Here is an 18,294-nt window from a genome sequence, read left to right on the forward strand (position 1 = left end):
AAGGATCCCATCGATGGCCACCAAGTGGTGTAGATGGTAATGTCCCCTAAACAAAAGGTACCAGTCATGATGCATGTCGGACCACCAGGCATCATCTTCCTTCATCGTCTTAAACAGAAACTCCTCGATGTTCACCGGATCTACTGGCCTGTGTTGCTACCCCTGAGTTGTCTCTTCACTCTATTCACATGGTAAAACTCTATGAAGTGAAAGCAAACGAGGGGAATAACATCCCACTAGGTATAAATCTCTCCGTCACTACTAAGCCAGTTAGGAACAATCTAATGTAACTGGAGATCCTCATATGGTATCCATCAAAACTAGACAAATCGCATAAAGTACAATAATTAGGAACGAATCACCAATGCAGGAAATAAAGTAGAAAACAAAAAATTACGTATCTGATCAAAGGTGAGGCCATCGATACAATGACATAAACTCTGGATCCTGCCATTGTCGCGATCCCTGCTTTGTTGTCCAAGTCTTGCCAACCTAAACACAATAAAAATAATTAACAGCAGAAATGAATTATTTACGATTAGCTAACTAGGTTCTAGACCAAAGGGCAGGGGAATAAGAAATAAGGTGTTTCCTATTGGCTTCCTTTTTCCTCCTCATATGAAACAACACCTGTTAAATTAAAACTAAAGATACGGTATTGAAAAGTATTTTAAGATCTTTTTATTCCGAAAAGGAAAAAGCATAAAGATTTCCGTTAATAGAACTTAATTTTTGCATTTCCTCAAAACAATGTTATTTAAATACTTCTCATCAATTAGTAAAATTTAATTAAAATAATAAATCAAAGTTTTACATTTTTAGATAAAATTTAAATGTGAGATAATTAACTTAAGAGTGCATTTGGATAAGGTATTGTTAAATTTCACTGTATTTTATATATAAAAAATTAGTTAAATACTATAATTAAATCCTTTTTTATTTCTAAAATATTTTGTTTGATTGAGATAAATATATTAGTTCTATTTTATAATTCTTTTTGAAAATACAATTAAATTAATTTAATTCGAAAAATATTTAAGAAAAGTTTGTCATTTATTAGTTTTAAATATTAGTTGATAAGTGTGTGTATTTTTTTTCTTTTTTAGGTGACTAATATATATATATATCTCGAGGATTATCTGAAATTGGGTTATCTTTTGCCTTGAACGTGAGGTCTAAGCTCTTTTAGGGGCATCGTCTGACTTTCTTGTTGTCGAGGTACCACCGTCCGAGTCCCTCGTGAGGAGGTAGTGAGTGGTACTTGCAAGGAACTCTGATACTTAAATTAGCAAGGGTTTTAAGTAGGTTTTTTAGTAGATTAGGTTCTGAATATACTTGAGGGTATCAGTGTATTTATAGTAGAATATATAATCATCTTTTAGTGTAGTTTCAACTTTGATGGTAGATAATTGTTTTCTTTTTCTAGGAAAGTTGTTGAAATCCCCCTTCTAGATAAATATGAGATATCTTAGGAGTTAATTACTTATTTTGATAAGTAGGGTGGTGGACAAAATTGTGATTCCTTTGTTATTGTATTTTGTAAAATTCATTGCTTTTTTAACTATGTGTGGACACAACTCCGTTCAACTTAACCAGCAAGTGTACTGGGTCATCCAAGTAATACCTTACGTGAGTAAGGGTCAATCCCACAGAGATTGTTGGTATGAAGCAAGCTATGGTCACCTTGTAAATCTCAGTTAAGTGGATTCATAGGGTCAAATGTAATTGGATTAGATATTTAAAAGATAAATAAAATAAAGGGATAGAAATACTTATGTAAATCAATAGCGGGAATTTCAGATAGGCGTATGGAGATGCTGTGCTCCTCTTGAATCTCTACTTTCTTATTACATTCATCCAATCCTTCTTACTCTTTTCCATGGCAAGCTGTATGTAGGGCATCACCATCATCAATGGCTACTTTTAATCCTCTCGGGAAAATGGTCCTATGCGCTGTCACTGCACGGCTAATCGTCTGGAGGCATCACCCTTGTTGATGGCTACATCCCATCCTCTCAGTGAAAATGGTCCAAATGCTCTGTCACAGCACGGCTAATCATCTGTCGGTTCTCAATCAGGTTGGAGTAGAATCCATTGATTCTTTTGCGTTTGTCATCACGCCCAGCTTTCAGGAGTTTGAAGCTCGTCACAGTCATTCAATACCGGAATCTTACTCGGAATACCACAGACAAGGTTAGACTTTCCGGATTCTCATGAATGCCGCCATCTATCTAGCTTATACCACGAAGATTCTGTTGGGGAATCTAAGAGATATGTGCTCGGCCTAGAGTAGAACGGAAGTGGTTGTCAATCACGCGCGTTCATAAGTGAGAATGATGATGAGTGTCATGGATTATCACATTCATCAAAGTGTTGTGCAACGTATATCTTGGAATAAGAATAAAAGAGAATTGAATAGAAAGTAATAGTAATTGTATTGAAACTTGAGGTACAGCAAAGCTCCACACCCTTAATCTATGGTGTGCAGAAACTCCACTGTTGAAAATACATAAGTGAAAGGTTCAGGCATGGCCGAATGGCCAGCCCCCTTAATGATCAAAAGATTGAATGATCAAAGACTAGAACAGTCAAAGATTAAACTATCAAAAGATGACTAATACACTAGTAAAAAGTCTTATTTATACTAAACAAGCTACTAGGATTTACATGAGTAAGTAATTGATGCATAAATCCACTTCCAGGGGCCCACTTGGTGTATGCTTGGGCTGAGCTTGATCTATCCTGAGGCTTTTCTTGGAGTTGAACTCCATGTTATAGCGTGTTTTGGGCGTTCAACTCCGGATCATGACGTGTTTCTGGCGTTTAACTCCAGACAGCAGCATGTACTTGGCGTTCAACGCCAAGTTACGTCGTCAATTTCCGAATAAAGTGTGGACTATTTTATATTTCTGGAAAGCTCTGGATGTCTACTTTCCAACGCTGTTGAGAGCGCACAAATTGGAGTTCTGTAGCTCCAGAAAATCTATTTCGAGTGCAGGGAGGTCAGATTCCAACAGCATCAGCAGTCCTTTATCAGCCTCCTATCAGAGTTTTGCTCAAGTCCCTCAATTTCAGCCAGAAATTACTTGAAATCACAAAAAAACACACAAACACATAGTAAAGTCCAGAAATGTGAATTTAACATAAAAACTAATGAAAACATCCCTAAAAGTAGCTTGAACTTACTAAAAACTACCTAAAAATGATGCCAAAAAGCGTATAAATTATCCGCTCATCACAGGGCTGCAGTGTTGTCATTGTGCCCGGCCTCTATGAGGTCGGGTAGGTGTAGAGGATGCATGATCTCTTGCATAGGCCTTTATCCTTTTTTGGGCCTGGCTTTATTTTAGGCCAGGGTATGAACAGTTCCCCTACTTGAGCTGGGACTTTTATAAGGTTGGGCTCAATCATTTATAGTTTTAGTCTCGCACTTCAGGTATACCGCCTTTGGTAGGTTGGATACTGATAGGCAAAATTGTGATTTATACTTTTTATAACTCGAACAATTCTTAGTAATGGCTCCAAAGACTTGATGCACACTACTATGGTTCTCTCACATTCTTCACCACTTCGCACAACTAACCAGCAAGTGCACTGGGTCGTCCAAGTAATAAACCTTACGTGAGTAAGGGTCGATCCCACGGAGATTGTTGGTATGAAGCAAGCTATAGTCATCTTGTAAATCTCAGTCAGGCAAATTATAATGGTTATAAAGGTTTTCTAAAATAATAATAAATAAAGCATAAAATAAAGATAGAGATACTTATGTAAATCATTGGTGGGAATTTCAGATAAGTGTATGGAGATGCTTTGTTCTTATTGAATCTTTGCCTTCCTACTGCCTTCCTTCAATCCTTCATACTCCTTTCCATGGCAAGCTGTATGTAGGGCATCACCGTTGTCAATGGCTACTTCCCATCCTCTCAGTGAAAATGGTCCAAATTCTCTTGTCACAGCACAACTAATCATCTGTCGGTTCTCGATCATGTCGGAATAGAATCCATTGATTCTTTTGCGTCTGTCATTACGCCCAACAATCGCGAGTTTGAAGCTCGTCACAGTCATTCAATCCCTGAATCCTACTTGGAATACCACAGATAAGGTTTAGACTTTCCGGATTCTCAAGAATGGCCGCCAATAATTCTAGCTTATACCACGGAGATTCTGGTTAAGGAATCCAAGAGATATTCACTCTAGCTCTTGCTTTTAGAACAGAAGTGGTTGTTAGGCACGCGTTCATAGGGACGGATGATAATGAGTGTCACGGATCATCACATCCATCAGGTTGATGTACGAGTAATATCTTAGAATATGAATAAGCTTGAATTGAATAAAAGATAGTAGTAATTGCATTAAAACTCGAGGTACAGCAGAGCTCCACACCTTAATCTATGGTGTATAGGAACTCCACCGTTGAAAATACATAAGTGATAATGGTCCAGGCATGGCCAAATGGCCAGCTCCCAAAACATTATCAATAGTCTTCTAAGATGATCAAAAGATTAAAACTGAGACCAAAGATGTCTAATACAATAGTAAAATGTCATATTTGTACTAGACTAGTTACTAGGGTTTACAAAAATAAGTCTAAATGCAGAAATCCACTTTCGGGACTCACTTTGGTGTGTGCTTGGGCTGAGCTTGATCTTTACAAGTGCAGAGGCTTCTCTTGGAGTTAAACGCCAAGTTGTAACGTGTTTTTGGCGTTTAACTCTGGTTTGTAACGTATTTCTGGCGTTTTACTCCAGAATGCAGCATGGAACTGGCGTTGAATGCCAATTTGCATCGTCTAAACTCGAAGAAAGTATGGACTATCATATATTGCTGGAAAGCTCTGGATGTCTACCTTCCAAATCCGTTAAGGGCGCGCCATTTGAAGTTCAGTAGCTCCAGAAAATCCATTTTGAGTGCAAGGAGGTCAGAATCCAACAACATCAACAGTCCTTTGTCAGCCTCCTATCAGATTTTTGCTCATGTCCCTCAATTTCAGCCAGAAAATACCTGAAATCACAGAAAAACACACAAACTCATAGTAAAGTCCAAAAATGTTAATTTTGCATAAAAACTAATAAAAACATCCCTAAAAGTAGCTAGATCATACTAAAAACTACCTAAAAATAATGCCAAAAAGCGTATAAATTATCCGCTCATCAGATACTCGATGTGTTTTCAAAAAATTTTGAAACGTTGTGTGCCTTTATGGTACTGCGCATGTTAATTTTATGGTTACCTTGAGAATTGTACACGTCATTAAAGAGGGGACGTGAAATGACCTTTTTGCCCCGAGTGTTTTATAAATCTCCAAACTCATTTTTCTTTCCTCTTTTTGGCTTCCTAGAAATGTTTACTTTCTCTTCTTTCCTCGGAATTTCTTTGATTTCCTTCACAAACTTCTTCAAGATTTCTCCATCTTGGGTTATTGGGAGTCTCTTCTTATTCGACGAAGGTGTTTGGATAGTACGTGGCTTGCTGCTATTGTGCTCCTTTTTCTTTTCACAATCCTTTAAAGTTGGTCTTTTATCCCTTCTTTAAATTTCTTTTCAATGTTTTGGCATTCTGGGTAGCGTTATTTTTCCTTATCGATGACCCTTATGTATGTAATGGTGGCATTTTTAGAATACTGCTTGTCTAAAATGTTGCTTCTTTTTTTATCTTGAAATTTGTTATTTACTGCTTGAAAATGCGAGAAATTTTTGTGTTGGACTGTCCCCAAATGATGCCATTTTTAATAGATTAAGTGGCACCATTTCTATATCTACAAATGTAGTGCTTTGGTTGTGTTCATGGGAATTTTAAAAGCTATAACATTTTTGGTATTGCTGACGTTGACCTGACTTGATATGAGTTTGTGGATACTTTATTATACCTAACTGTCCGACTTGTTATGACGATTTTCCCTTGTTTGTTATATTGTAGGTATAGTGTTTGATGTCTCATTCAGTAATTCACAACATCTCCTCTAAAGTACTTTTCGATCTGACTTAGGTAGATATATATGTGCTTACTCCTGTCCCTGTTATTGATAAAGAGTACACTGAGACTTTTCATAGACATTATAGGCTATGCTTAAGCCAGGAGGATGAGAGAAACTATGAGATTGTAGTGGTTGACCTTGAAGAAAGAGTTTGTTTTTCCCGATTAGATAGGTCAAAACGTCACTTTATCTACGTATATGATTGTCTTTTTTCATGAAACTAGGAGTTAGCATTCCTTTTTCTGATTTTGAGTCCGAGGTCCTCAAGCTCTGTAATGTCACCCCTTCCCAACTTCATCCCACCTCTTAGAATTTCTTGAAAATTTATCAACTTTTGTGTTATGCTCTTGATGTCCTTCCCTCTGTTAAAGTTTTCTTTTACCTTTTTGTTCTTACGAAGCCTTTTAGTTCCAAAGAAACAAGGCTAGATCTCTTTTTGAGCTGTTCAAGAAAGGAAGGTCTTTGCCATATGATTCTTTTCATGACTTCAAAAATTACTTTTTTAAACTCTGCTCTGTGGAGGATGTCTGACCTTTCTTCCTTGATAAGAAGGACGAGCCCCTTTTTCCTTTATACTGTGAGGAGGTCCCTATAGTTATTAGGTATGGGTTGGACGACTTGGATGAGGTTGAGGAGAGTGTAATTGCTCTATTCCAAGAGTACTGGGGCCGAGCTCCTCATTTGAACACCAAGAAATTTTTAGAAAATCCTATCCAAATTTAATCTGAGCTAGGTAGTCTTCTTTTCAATTTTTTAAATATGTCTTTGTCAAATTGCCTTAATGTAACCTGGCTTTGATGTCATGCAGAAAAAATGGCTCCTAAATTGGCTGCTATGAAAACACTTCGGACTACTAGAAAAAATGTTGTTGCACGAAACATACAACTAACAGAGGCTAGTGAATCTGCGGATCTCTCCTCCCCTTCTAAGTTGGACTCAGGAGTTTCTGCCTCGATAAAAATAATGGATGATCTGACTCCTCAACCAACTCCCCCTCCCTCTATCTTGGTAAAACAAATATCTCTTCCTCCACCCTCAATCCCAAGCCGAAGTCTAAAAGATGGAAGACCGTCGAATTAAAGGGTGTCTATAATCAGGGCTTTGAAGCAGTGGCTTGGGCCAAAAAATACATTCTTCCCAATAGTTCCATTAGTATGGATGATGTTTTCATGCAGAACCACATTCAAGTACTTGTCGGAGGTGGAATTCGTGCGGCCGGGGTGTGTGCTTCATTATTGAAGGAGGTGGAGAGGACTCCCCTTGGCACTACCCAACGTTCTTTGGTTGACCTTCAAGTTAAAGTGGCGTCTTTAAGGGAGTCAAAGAAGGAATTGGAGGGCGAGAAGGAGTCACTTTTGTCCGACCTTGGAAAATCTCAGGAGAGAGTAAAATAAGCAGAGGCATCCTTAGCCATGGTTGAGGGCTTAGAAAAGAAGCCTGAGGAAAGTTATACTAGGGTCTTCAGGGAGAAGCTTGATTTGATATATTATATCACCAAGTCCAGAGAGAAATATGCAGAGCTTAAGGAGACCATAGCCAAAGGTATGGATGAAATGGTGGGGAATCTAAAGGCTTAGTTCCGGGTTGTTACTCCCGAGGAAGATCTCTCCTTTATTAGCCCTGATAACATTGTAGTTGACGAAAAGATTGTTCCTGCGCCCGAAGACGATGAAGACACTCTCATGCTTGACCCAAAGACCTCAAATGTTCGAGTTGAAAGGGCATTTCAGAGCTTCCCAACTCGGATGGAAGATGAGCCTATCTCTTCACAACCTGAAACTCTTCCGACCTCATCCGTGTAACCTGAAAATGCTTCTAACATGACTTCAAATGAGCAGGCTCCCCCTTTGTAGTTTTATTTTCTATGTGTTTGATTTGCCTGACTTGTGGGTCTTTTGGTGAACAATATTAATTTTGTAATAACCGTAGTTTAAACTCTCTACTTTTTTCTGCTAAAACCCCTTTTTCTACTACTTTGATGTGTGGTGGCTTTTGGCATGATTGAGTGTTTATCTTTCTTTTTACCTTTTATGACTTAGTTTTAAATCATTTTGGTAGCTTTAGATGCTACTTTGAAAATCTTGGTAAAGATTTTCAAAGATTTTCAATAAGTCAAAAAAGGCGTTGGTAAAGTAAGTCGGCCATCTTTGGACTTTTCCCTTGTAAACTTTGCTTTTCCTTAGTTATTTGAACACCGACTTTGAGTAGTCGTGCTTAAGTTACTCTTACATTTAGTTTTAGGCCTAACTCTTTTGAGGTTGGACCATGAACTGCTTATGTAACTTCTTACACTAATTTGTATCTCATCATTTCATCTTGCCAACCATTTAGGTTGATCAATGATTTCGCGGTTTTTCGAGCTTAAAATAATGCGTTTAGATGGAAAAATTGGTGGAAAATGAATTATAATTAATAAAAGGAAAAGATTTACACAAGTCTGCTTGCTACTAAGGATTTTTCTTTTTACCCTTAGCCCTTGCAATGGTACCTCGTTAAAATCCCCTTTAGAAACATGCATTTCAGGAAAAAAACCATAAAGTCGGGAAACAGAATATATCAGGGAGAAAAGTGCGCTTTCTAACGGTAGTACCTCTTTAAGTTACATGCGTGCCATGACCTTGGGAGCGTGTTCCCCTTTAGGTTGGACACTTTATAGTAACATTTTCCTAAGACTTCGACAACCTTACAAGGTCCTTTTCAATTTGTAGCCAACTTTCCCTCGCCTGACTTCTAAACTCTGATGTCATTTCGGATTAGTATGAGGTCGCTTGTGGCGAAACTTCTTTTGATGACTTTCTTGTTGTACCTCAATGCCATTCTTTTCTTTAATGCTTTCTTTTTTATTCGAGCTTGTTCTTGGACTTCTGAGAAAAGGTCGAGTTCTTCCTTTTGTGTCGGACATTGTCCACTTTGTCATAGAACCTAACCGTTGGAGATTCTTCAGTGACTTCTAAAAATCATGGTTTCTATGCCGTAAGCATGTCGGAAAGATGATTTCCCAATTGTTGAGTGAAGAGTTGTCCGATATGCTCACAAAACTTGAGGGAGCTCGTCTTCCCATGCTCCCTTTGCATCTTATAGCATTTTAGCACTGCTAGTACAACTTTATTCGTAGCTTCCGCTTGTCTATTGGCTTAGGGGTGTTCTATCGACGTGAACTAATGCTTAATTTTTAGGCTTGACACCAAGCTTCTAAAGGATGAGCTGGTAAACTAAGTTTCATTGTCTGTGGTAATGGAGTGTGGAACTCCAAATTGGGTAACAATATTTTTGTAGAAAAATTTTTGACTTCTTTGAACTGTGATGGTTGCCAAGGGTTCTGCCTCAATCCACTTTTTGTGAAGTAATTAATCCCAACTATAAGGTACTTTACCTACCCGGGTGCCTGTGAAAATGGACCAAGGAGGTCTAGATCCCATTTTGCAAATAACCAGGGTGAAGTGACACTAATAAGTTCTTCTGGAGGTACTACATGGAAGTTGGCATGATTTTGATAAGGCAGACACTTTATGACGAAGTCAGTTGCTTCCCTTTGCAAGGTCGGCCAAAAGTAGCCGGCTTGGATGACTTTCTTAGATAGTGATCGTGCTCCTAAGTGATTTTCACATATGCCGCTATGAACTTCTTCTAAGACCTTTTTAGTCTAGGAGGTCGGGACACACTTCAATAGAGGTGTGGATACACCTCTTTTATAGAGAACATTATGGACCAGGATATAGTTTTGTACTTCCTTTATGAGCCTCTTTACATCACTCTCTTCTCTAGGAATGATATCAAATTTAAGATATTCAATTATGGGGATCATCCACCCTAGGTTTTGGTTGGATACGGTCATTGTGTCCAACTTGTCATCTTTTTTTTAACACTGATGGTGTGTGGAGAGTTTCTTAGATCAGGCTTCTATTGCTACCCCCTGCCTTGGTGCTGGCTAATTTAGAGAGGACATCAGCTCAGATATTAGATTTTTGAGCTATATGTCAGACCTCTGTTTTTGAGAACTGAACAAATTGTTCTTATGCTTCTTCCAGGTACTTCTTTATTTTAGCCTCTTTAGCCTAATAAGTCCCATTGATTTGGGAGGTTATCACTTGAGAGTCACTAAACACAATCAACTTTTTCTGTCCTGACTTCTTTAGGTAGCTTCAAGCTATCAAGTAAGGCTTCATATTATGCTTGATTGTTAGAAGCAGAAAACTGGAACTTTAATAAGAGTTCAATCCGAGTTCTTTCTTTATTTTCCAGAATTACTCCTATTCCACTTCCAGCTTTGTTGGATGATCCATCTACATATAAACTCCAAGTTTTTGGATTTCCCTGGAATTCTGTATTCTGCCACAAAGTCAGCCAGATATTAGGACTTGATTGCTGTCCGAGTTTCATATATTAAGTCGAATTCGGATAGATCTATTGCCCATTGTAGTATTCTGCCTACAATGTCCATTCTCTGAAGAATATGCTTCATGGGTTGATTATTTCGGGCCTTTATAGTGTGGGCTTGAAAATAAGGTTAGAGCCTTCTGGAAGTGATAATAAGGGCATATGCAAACTTTTCTATCTTTTGATTTTAGTTCTACCCCCTACAGATTTTGTTGACAAAGTAGATAGGTTGTTGTTCGTATTCATCTTCTCGGACTAATACCAGATAAAGGATGAGATCTTCTCCTAGGATAGGTCGAGTAAGTAATGGAGGTTGGCTCAAAAAATTTTGAAAGGTTTGGAAGGCTTGCTCGAATTTCTCAGTCTATTCAAATTAATTCCCTTTTTTAAGTATTGAAGACAAGGGTAAAGACTTCAGGATTGATCCTGCTAGGAATTTGGATAAAGTGGCCAATCTTTCATTTAGTTATTGGACTTCTTTGAGGTAATTCGGGCTTTTTATCTCTAATATTACTGTGCATTTGTCTGGGTTGACCTCAATACTAGGGGTGGGCATGGTTTGAATTTTTTAAAATCCAAACCGGATCCATTTCAGAACCAGATTTATGGTTCATGAAACTAAACCAGAACTGGATTGAAGAGAGAAACCGATTTTAAACCGGTTTGAAAAAATAAAAATCGGTTTTAAACCGGTTTTAGAATTTAAATTCGGTTTTTACTTATAAACCGGTTTTAAATCCAGTTTTACATATAAAACCGATTTTTTTTAAATCCAAATCTAAAATCCAATTTTTTTTAAAAAAATCCAAATCTAAAATCCAGTTTTAAATCCGATTTTTTTAAAATCCAAATCTAAAATCCGGTTTTTTTTAAAATTCAAATCTAAAATCCGGTTTTTTTTTATGAAATCCACTTTTAAAATAAGTTTTTAGAAATTTAATTTTCAAACCATAATTTTTTTAAAAGTAAAAATTAATACTAAAGTCATTTTAAAGTGTATAGGTTCATTACAACTAGAATTTGGTTCTTTATAAATCTAATGACAATAGCTAATCTATATAACATTTAATCATTCTCAAGACATCAAAAGAATAGCACCAAAAATCTCTCTAAAACAACAACCACAAAGTATCAAAAGATGCCAAGTTGCCAACAAAATCATCAAACAACCACAACCTTTGAGGAAAATATATCTGCAAATAACAAAATATACCTTTGTCATTTTAAAACAAATCTTTGAATGAAAATATTAAACCAAATGAGAATATTAAGCATACCTAGTCATCATCAAGATTATCAATTGATGCCGCCATAGAACAAGCACCATCATTAGAGGAAAATATATCTGCCAAGGGAATCAAATTAATTATCAAGTCTATATTCAACAACTTTTAATTGGTAACTAATACCTAAATTCTAAAATAGAAAGATAACAAAAACAAAAATAAAATAAAATGAGAAGAAATATGAAACAAATTTTATACCTTGATCAACTTGTTGAAGAACTTCATCATCATCATCTAAAGCAGAGAAAAGATCTTCTTTAAGCCAATCTCCTATGCAGACTAAGGCTTCTACCATTCTAGGTGTTAAGGAACTGCGGTATGGATCGAGGACTCTTCCTCCAGTACTAAATGCAGACTCCGAAGCTACCGTAGAAACAAGTATAGCCAATACCTCACGAGCCATATTTCCAAGAATTGGAAATCGGGTTGAGTTGACCTTCCACCAGTTTAGTATATTGAACTTATAGGAGTATGGCTCGCATTCTTCTTGTAAATATCTATCAAGTTCAGATCTTGTATTTGTTCTGCGACCGGTTGCTTGCAGAAAAAAGCCCATGCCATGAAGATCGGTATTAATGTTGTTGGCTTGAACATCTTGCGTATCAGCTTCACTTGCTTCCTCAAAACTTTGGTATTGCTGATAAAGTAACTTTATGCACTTGGACACCTTTGACTTCAATTCGCCTCCTTTTTCTTCTCCAAAGAAGTAATCCAAGAAATAATTGACATACTCAATCTTTTGCATTGGATTAAGTACGATATCAATCAATAACAACATATTCACCGAATCAGGATTGCCCCAATACTTCTCATACTTAACCCTCATCCTTTCTGCAATTGACATAGTACTAAAATCAACAAAATCACAAGAATGACGAATAAATCATCCAATTGCAAATACTTCCTTCATATACATATCACTGGTAACATATAAGGTACCAGAAACACGTATAGTGGCATCCCTGAACACTCGCAAAAATGGTACAATGGACTCAGCATACTCCCAGTCTGAATCAGAAGGAACACCTCTCCCTTTTCCTCCATTCATCTCTCCTATATAGGTATTATCTTTCAAAGCAAGCAACTCAAATGCTTTGCGATACTTCAAAGCTACCTCTAACATTTGATAGGTAGAGTTCCACCTAGTCTCAACATCCATGTAAGGCAAGCCTTTATATTGGATTTTTCTAATTCAACACACTTTTGAAACCTACTAGCTCTAGATGGAGAAGATCTAACATACTTTACTGCACTACGAATCCTCAAGACTGATTCATCAATCTCTTTCAACCCCTCTTTTACAATTAAGTTTATAATATGTGCACAATACCTCATATGAATAAATTCACCATTCAAAATAATGCTATTCCAAGAATTCAATCGCTGCTTCAGATATTTAATTGCAACATCGTTAGACGAGGCATTATCAACTGTCACACTAAAGACCCGATTCAAATTCCAATTATTTAAACAAGATTCAATTGTTGCTCCTATAACCTCTCCTGAATGACTTGTCACTTGACAAAAATTAAGTATTTTTTTATGTAATTTCCAATCCAAATCAACAAAGTGTGCTGTCAAACTCATATAAGTAAAATTTTGAATTGAAGTCCAAGTGTCAGTGGTTAGACATACTCTACCACAATTTGCCGAAAGAAAATCTTGCAACTTCATCTTCTCTTCAGCATAAAGAGCTCCAATGTCACGTGCTAATGTAGTCCGTGAAGGAACTTTGAATCTTGCTTGTAGGGCATGCACAAATTTTCGGAATTTCAGGCTTTTAACGAAGCGAAATGGTAGCTCTTCCCCAATAAGCATTTCCACAAGTGCCCTTCGAGCCTCCTTTTGGTCAAATTTAGAAGCACTGGGTGAATTAGAAACACCACGCTCATCTATAGTCGGTGTGGTCGTTGTTTTTCTTCTTTTATTCGAATCATTATTAGGATTTTGCTTGCATCTTCTCAAATGACCACCCATTGAGCTGGTTCCATTCCCATATTGTATTAAGCTACCACAATATTTGTATTTAGCCTTCTTCTCGGTAGCATTCTCTACATCAAAATGATCCCAGAAAGCTAACCGATTCTTACGAACACCTGACGGTGGAGAAGATGGTTGAATGCTAGCGGACATCCCTGTTGCTTCAATATTACTATTTTCAGTCATCTTGCTCTGCATATAAAGCAATGTGTACATAACTTAAAATCTGGTGCCAAACATGCTAAAATTAACACAAACTAATCCAAAGAAACAGCAGCCAATAAAACTTCAGCATAATTCATAAACTAATGCATGTTCATATATCTCGCAAAGAAAACACGGCCTAAAGATTATGAAAATTACTGTCCTGTACCTCAAAATAGCAATATCCTACTATCTGCACCTGCCTGCACTAACCAATACAGAGAGACAAAACACAAGCAGTTTTGGAATTGTTTAAGGCACTCTGCAGACGAGACAAGCTCTGTTGAAGAAATCATGACCACCATAAGGCCACTTTTTCAGAGGAATCAGATTATATAACTTATTGTTATTGTTATTATTACATGTTGTCATTGTTAATATAATATCCCATCACTATGTTCCCTTTTCTTATTAATTTATTAGTGCCGATGGCGATTCATTTTTCTTACCGCATAAGAAAGAAACCTAGCTATTTCAAAGTTTGCTACATATAAGATTTATATCAGCTTTAAATTAAATTAAAGTTGCATTACATATATACAATGTTTATAGAAATTACAGGGACCACCTTAGCAAAAGGGCAACAAATTAAATTTGGTTACAGGATTCTATGTTAGTACATACATGCTTCAATCCAGTGCTCAAAGAGTCAAAGTTACAATATAGCATTCAATTGTTCAAAAACTACAAATAAATAATGTCAAAACTCAAAAGGCTACAAGGGATTTCTCATAAAGAACTCACAATAATATTAATGTGCCCAAATTTCAAAGTCTATGCGGGAGGTGAAATTGTAAATTACCCAGAATGCAGGAACCTCTGTTTATTATGTCAAATTTCTCAATTGCAAGAACTTAATAGTAATGAGTGCAGTTCTCTTCTAAAATTAAAGAACATGCATAGTTTAACTATTTATGGTTGTAGTAAGGTATTCATATGAATCTATGGCAGAGGACCGTGCCTTATTTATTTATATGTATATATACGTGCATATATTGATCATTGGTAAAGATAATATAAAGCACTTAACCCTAGCTTCTTTTTATGTTATTATTATAGAATTTTGAGGCAAATACGAGATTGTATGGTCACGTGTATGAAAAATACAAGCTAAGTTAACAGAACATATAGAATCAAACATTGCAAATTTGCAAGTATATACATATATAAGTTAACATAACCAAAAGAGGAACATAAAAAGCTTGGAAGAGGACAAGAAAATGCTGTTAGATGATTTAGAAAAAACCAAGAAGCTGTTGAAGGAATTGGAGGAGGAAATGAAGAGAGTTAAGCTTGATTGGTTTGAGAAAAACAAGCATTGACTGTACAATAGTAAGAATAAATGACACTACATTAGTTTCTAGCTATGTAGTCAAATATAAGTTGGAGATAAAAACCTAAGATTATACAGAAAGTACCGAAAGAATCATAGTTGTATTCTTCTCTTTGTTTTTTTTTTTAATAATAAGATTCTTTTATAGTTCAAAAAGAAAAGGATACAACAAAAGGTTTCATTATGAAGAATAATTTGCACTAAACCAAAAGCTAATATATAGCAGAAGTTCTAATTAGAAAGAAAAATCATGCTTCTAGACTTACCAATAGTGTAAAAGTTAATCCAGCTGAAAAGCATATTGCAAAATCATATAACCTCTGCTCATAAACAGAAAGCTTATTAGTCCAACAGTTCACAGATAGAAAGCTTACCGAGTGAAAACAACAAAGGTTTTAAGATGACAAAGATTTCCAGTAAGGAAGAAAACTAGGGGTGGTTGACTCGTTGACACATAATGACATGTTTCAATACAAAATTAAAACAATACAGAAACAATAGCAACTAATTAGGATAAGTCAAACATCAGCTTAAACCATAGAGTTAATAGATCCACTACTCCTGTGGTTCTAATGGGAAAAATCAACAAAATTGGTGCTGCATTGCATAAAGTCCTAACAAACCAATCTCCCACAATAAAAGTAATCTGAATGGGAAACAAATTCATTATTCAAAAGTCCTGTATATGTAATTCTTGACCCAAACAATAATACTCATCACTTTAGAAACACAATCCGTCAAAATTATCTCTGCTTAGTAACAAAGTCATATCTTACAACACAAACAAGCCTCAAAGTTATACTATACCACTCTTACATAACATGTATAACTCATAAGTATTCATACCAATAACAAAAGTACTACATTCATGACTCATCCAGTTCATAGATTTCCTAAGAAATATTTCCCAAAGCATTTTGGTGAAGATATTCATAATCAAACTTAATAAAATAAAAACCTGGAACAGAGAACTAGTATAAACTTGATATTCAACTCTACTAATTAGTATAACAATGAAAGCTTGATATTGAAATGGAGACTTACTACACGTCCACACCCAAGTTCAACGAAAGCTTGATACAATGAGTCAGCGACGGTGAAGAACTGAAGATGATGACGGAGAAGACCAAAGGCAGAAGAAGAGAAACAGAGGTGAGACCCGTTCAACGTTGAATGAGACGGTGCTAGTGCCAGTTGCCTGCTCCGGTGTCGGCTGTGGTGGAGAGTGGAGAGTTCCCGGTCGAAAGAGAAGAGGCGAAGGAGTAGAAGAGGAAAGTTCACCAAATCAGAAATCCAAAATTAGGGTTTTTTTAAGATTTGGATCTTAATTTGGATCTGGATTTGGATTCGGATCCGGATTTAAAACCATTTAAATGGATTAGATCAAAAACCAAATTATAAAATAAATATAATTTGGTTTGGATTTTTTTTGGTTTAAAACTGGTTTTTTTTTAAATGGTTTGGTTTGGATTTGGATTAAAATCCAAAATTTGGATTTTTTTGCCCACCCCTACTCAATACCTCTTTGAGTGAGCATGAAGGCTAAGAACTTTTCGGCCTCCATCGCAAAGGTTCACTTTGAAGGATTTAGTCTTATCCCGTGCTTCCATATTTGGTAAATACTTCAGCTAAGTCGGACAAGAGGTTTAGGTCATCTCTGGTCTTTAAGAGCATGTCGTCCATATATACTTCCATCAATTCTCCAAGGTGAAATGAAAACACCTTATTCATTAATCGTTGATATGTAGTCTCAGTATTTTTCAATCCAAAAGGCATTACTACATTAATCAGGATTTGATTGTATCTCGAGTATGCGTCCATGAAGGATAGATATCTATATCCTGAAGCTGAGTCAACCAAGGCATCAATGCTGGGAAGAGGATATGGATCCTTAGGACAAGCTTTATTGAGGTCAGTTTAATCAACACACATTCTCTATTTCGCATTTTGCTTTTCCACAAAGATCACATTGGCCAACCACAAAGGGTATTTTACTTCTCTTATAAACCCGACTTCTAGTAAAGCTTGCACTTGTTCTTCTACGACTTATGTTCTTTCAGGACCAAGCTTTTGCCACTTTTGTTGAATAGGTTGGGAGCTTGGGTAAACGGTGAGCTTGTGACATATGAGGTCGGGTTCTATGCCAGGCATATCGGAGGCTTTCCAGATAAAGAGATAGGAGTTTTTTTGTAAGAACTCAACAAGATTTTCCTTTAGTTTTTCATCCAGGTTGGCCCCAATACTTGTTGTCTTTTCTGGCTGATCTCTGATTTGAACCTTTTCAACCTTCCCTTCAGGTTGTGGACACAACTCTTCTCGTGTTCGAACACCATCAAGCTCAATAGTATTGACTTCCGTACCTTTGATACTACCCCTTAAATTAAGACTTCATTGTAATACTTTCTTACTAACTTTTGATCTCCTTTTACAGTGAAAATTTCTTCTGTAGTTGGGAACTTCAGGCATAAGTGAGGTGTAGAAACGACTGCGGCTAGTCGGTTCAAGGTGGTTTGACCAATCAAGGCATGGTAGGCTGATGCCACATCGACCACAATGTAGTTGACGATTGGATTTTTAATGGTTTAGAATTTCACAAATGAATTCTCGTTGCAAGTATAGTTCCTAAACCAAACAATAATCCTTTCATACAAAAATTTGTTTGTCACAAGTACAAACCCCTAAAATCTATAAACCGAAGTATTTAAACCTCGGGTCGTTCTCCCTAGGATTTACAATAAAGTGTTTTGTTATTGGTTGTGAGTTATATTTGGGGTTTTAGATGAGAAACATGAATAGTAAATGGTGAGAAAACTTTATTAACAAAATGGTCTTGGCAAGATTTGGTTGTCAAGGGTCTTCATCATTATCACTAGCCACAAGTATGGTAGTTGCAAGGATTAATCCCACTTAGTCATCCTTAAATCAATTAACAAAGGAAAGTCAAGTGAGTTACATCAATCCTAGTCCATAAGTCCTAGCTTTCCACTAATTGGATTAATGAAGGCTAGAGTTAATGGCTATCAACTAGCAATCAATTGGACACTAGTGACTCAAGAAATCCTAAGTTACCTTCTCAAGCCAAGAACATAAAATCCTACTCTAAAATCCAACCAAGCATTTCATCAAACACTTGGAAGGCA

This window comes from Arachis duranensis, chromosome 10, assembly GCF_000817695.3.
Source record: "Arachis duranensis cultivar V14167 chromosome 10, aradu.V14167.gnm2.J7QH, whole genome shotgun sequence".
Taxonomy (NCBI): domain Eukaryota; kingdom Viridiplantae; phylum Streptophyta; class Magnoliopsida; order Fabales; family Fabaceae; genus Arachis; species Arachis duranensis.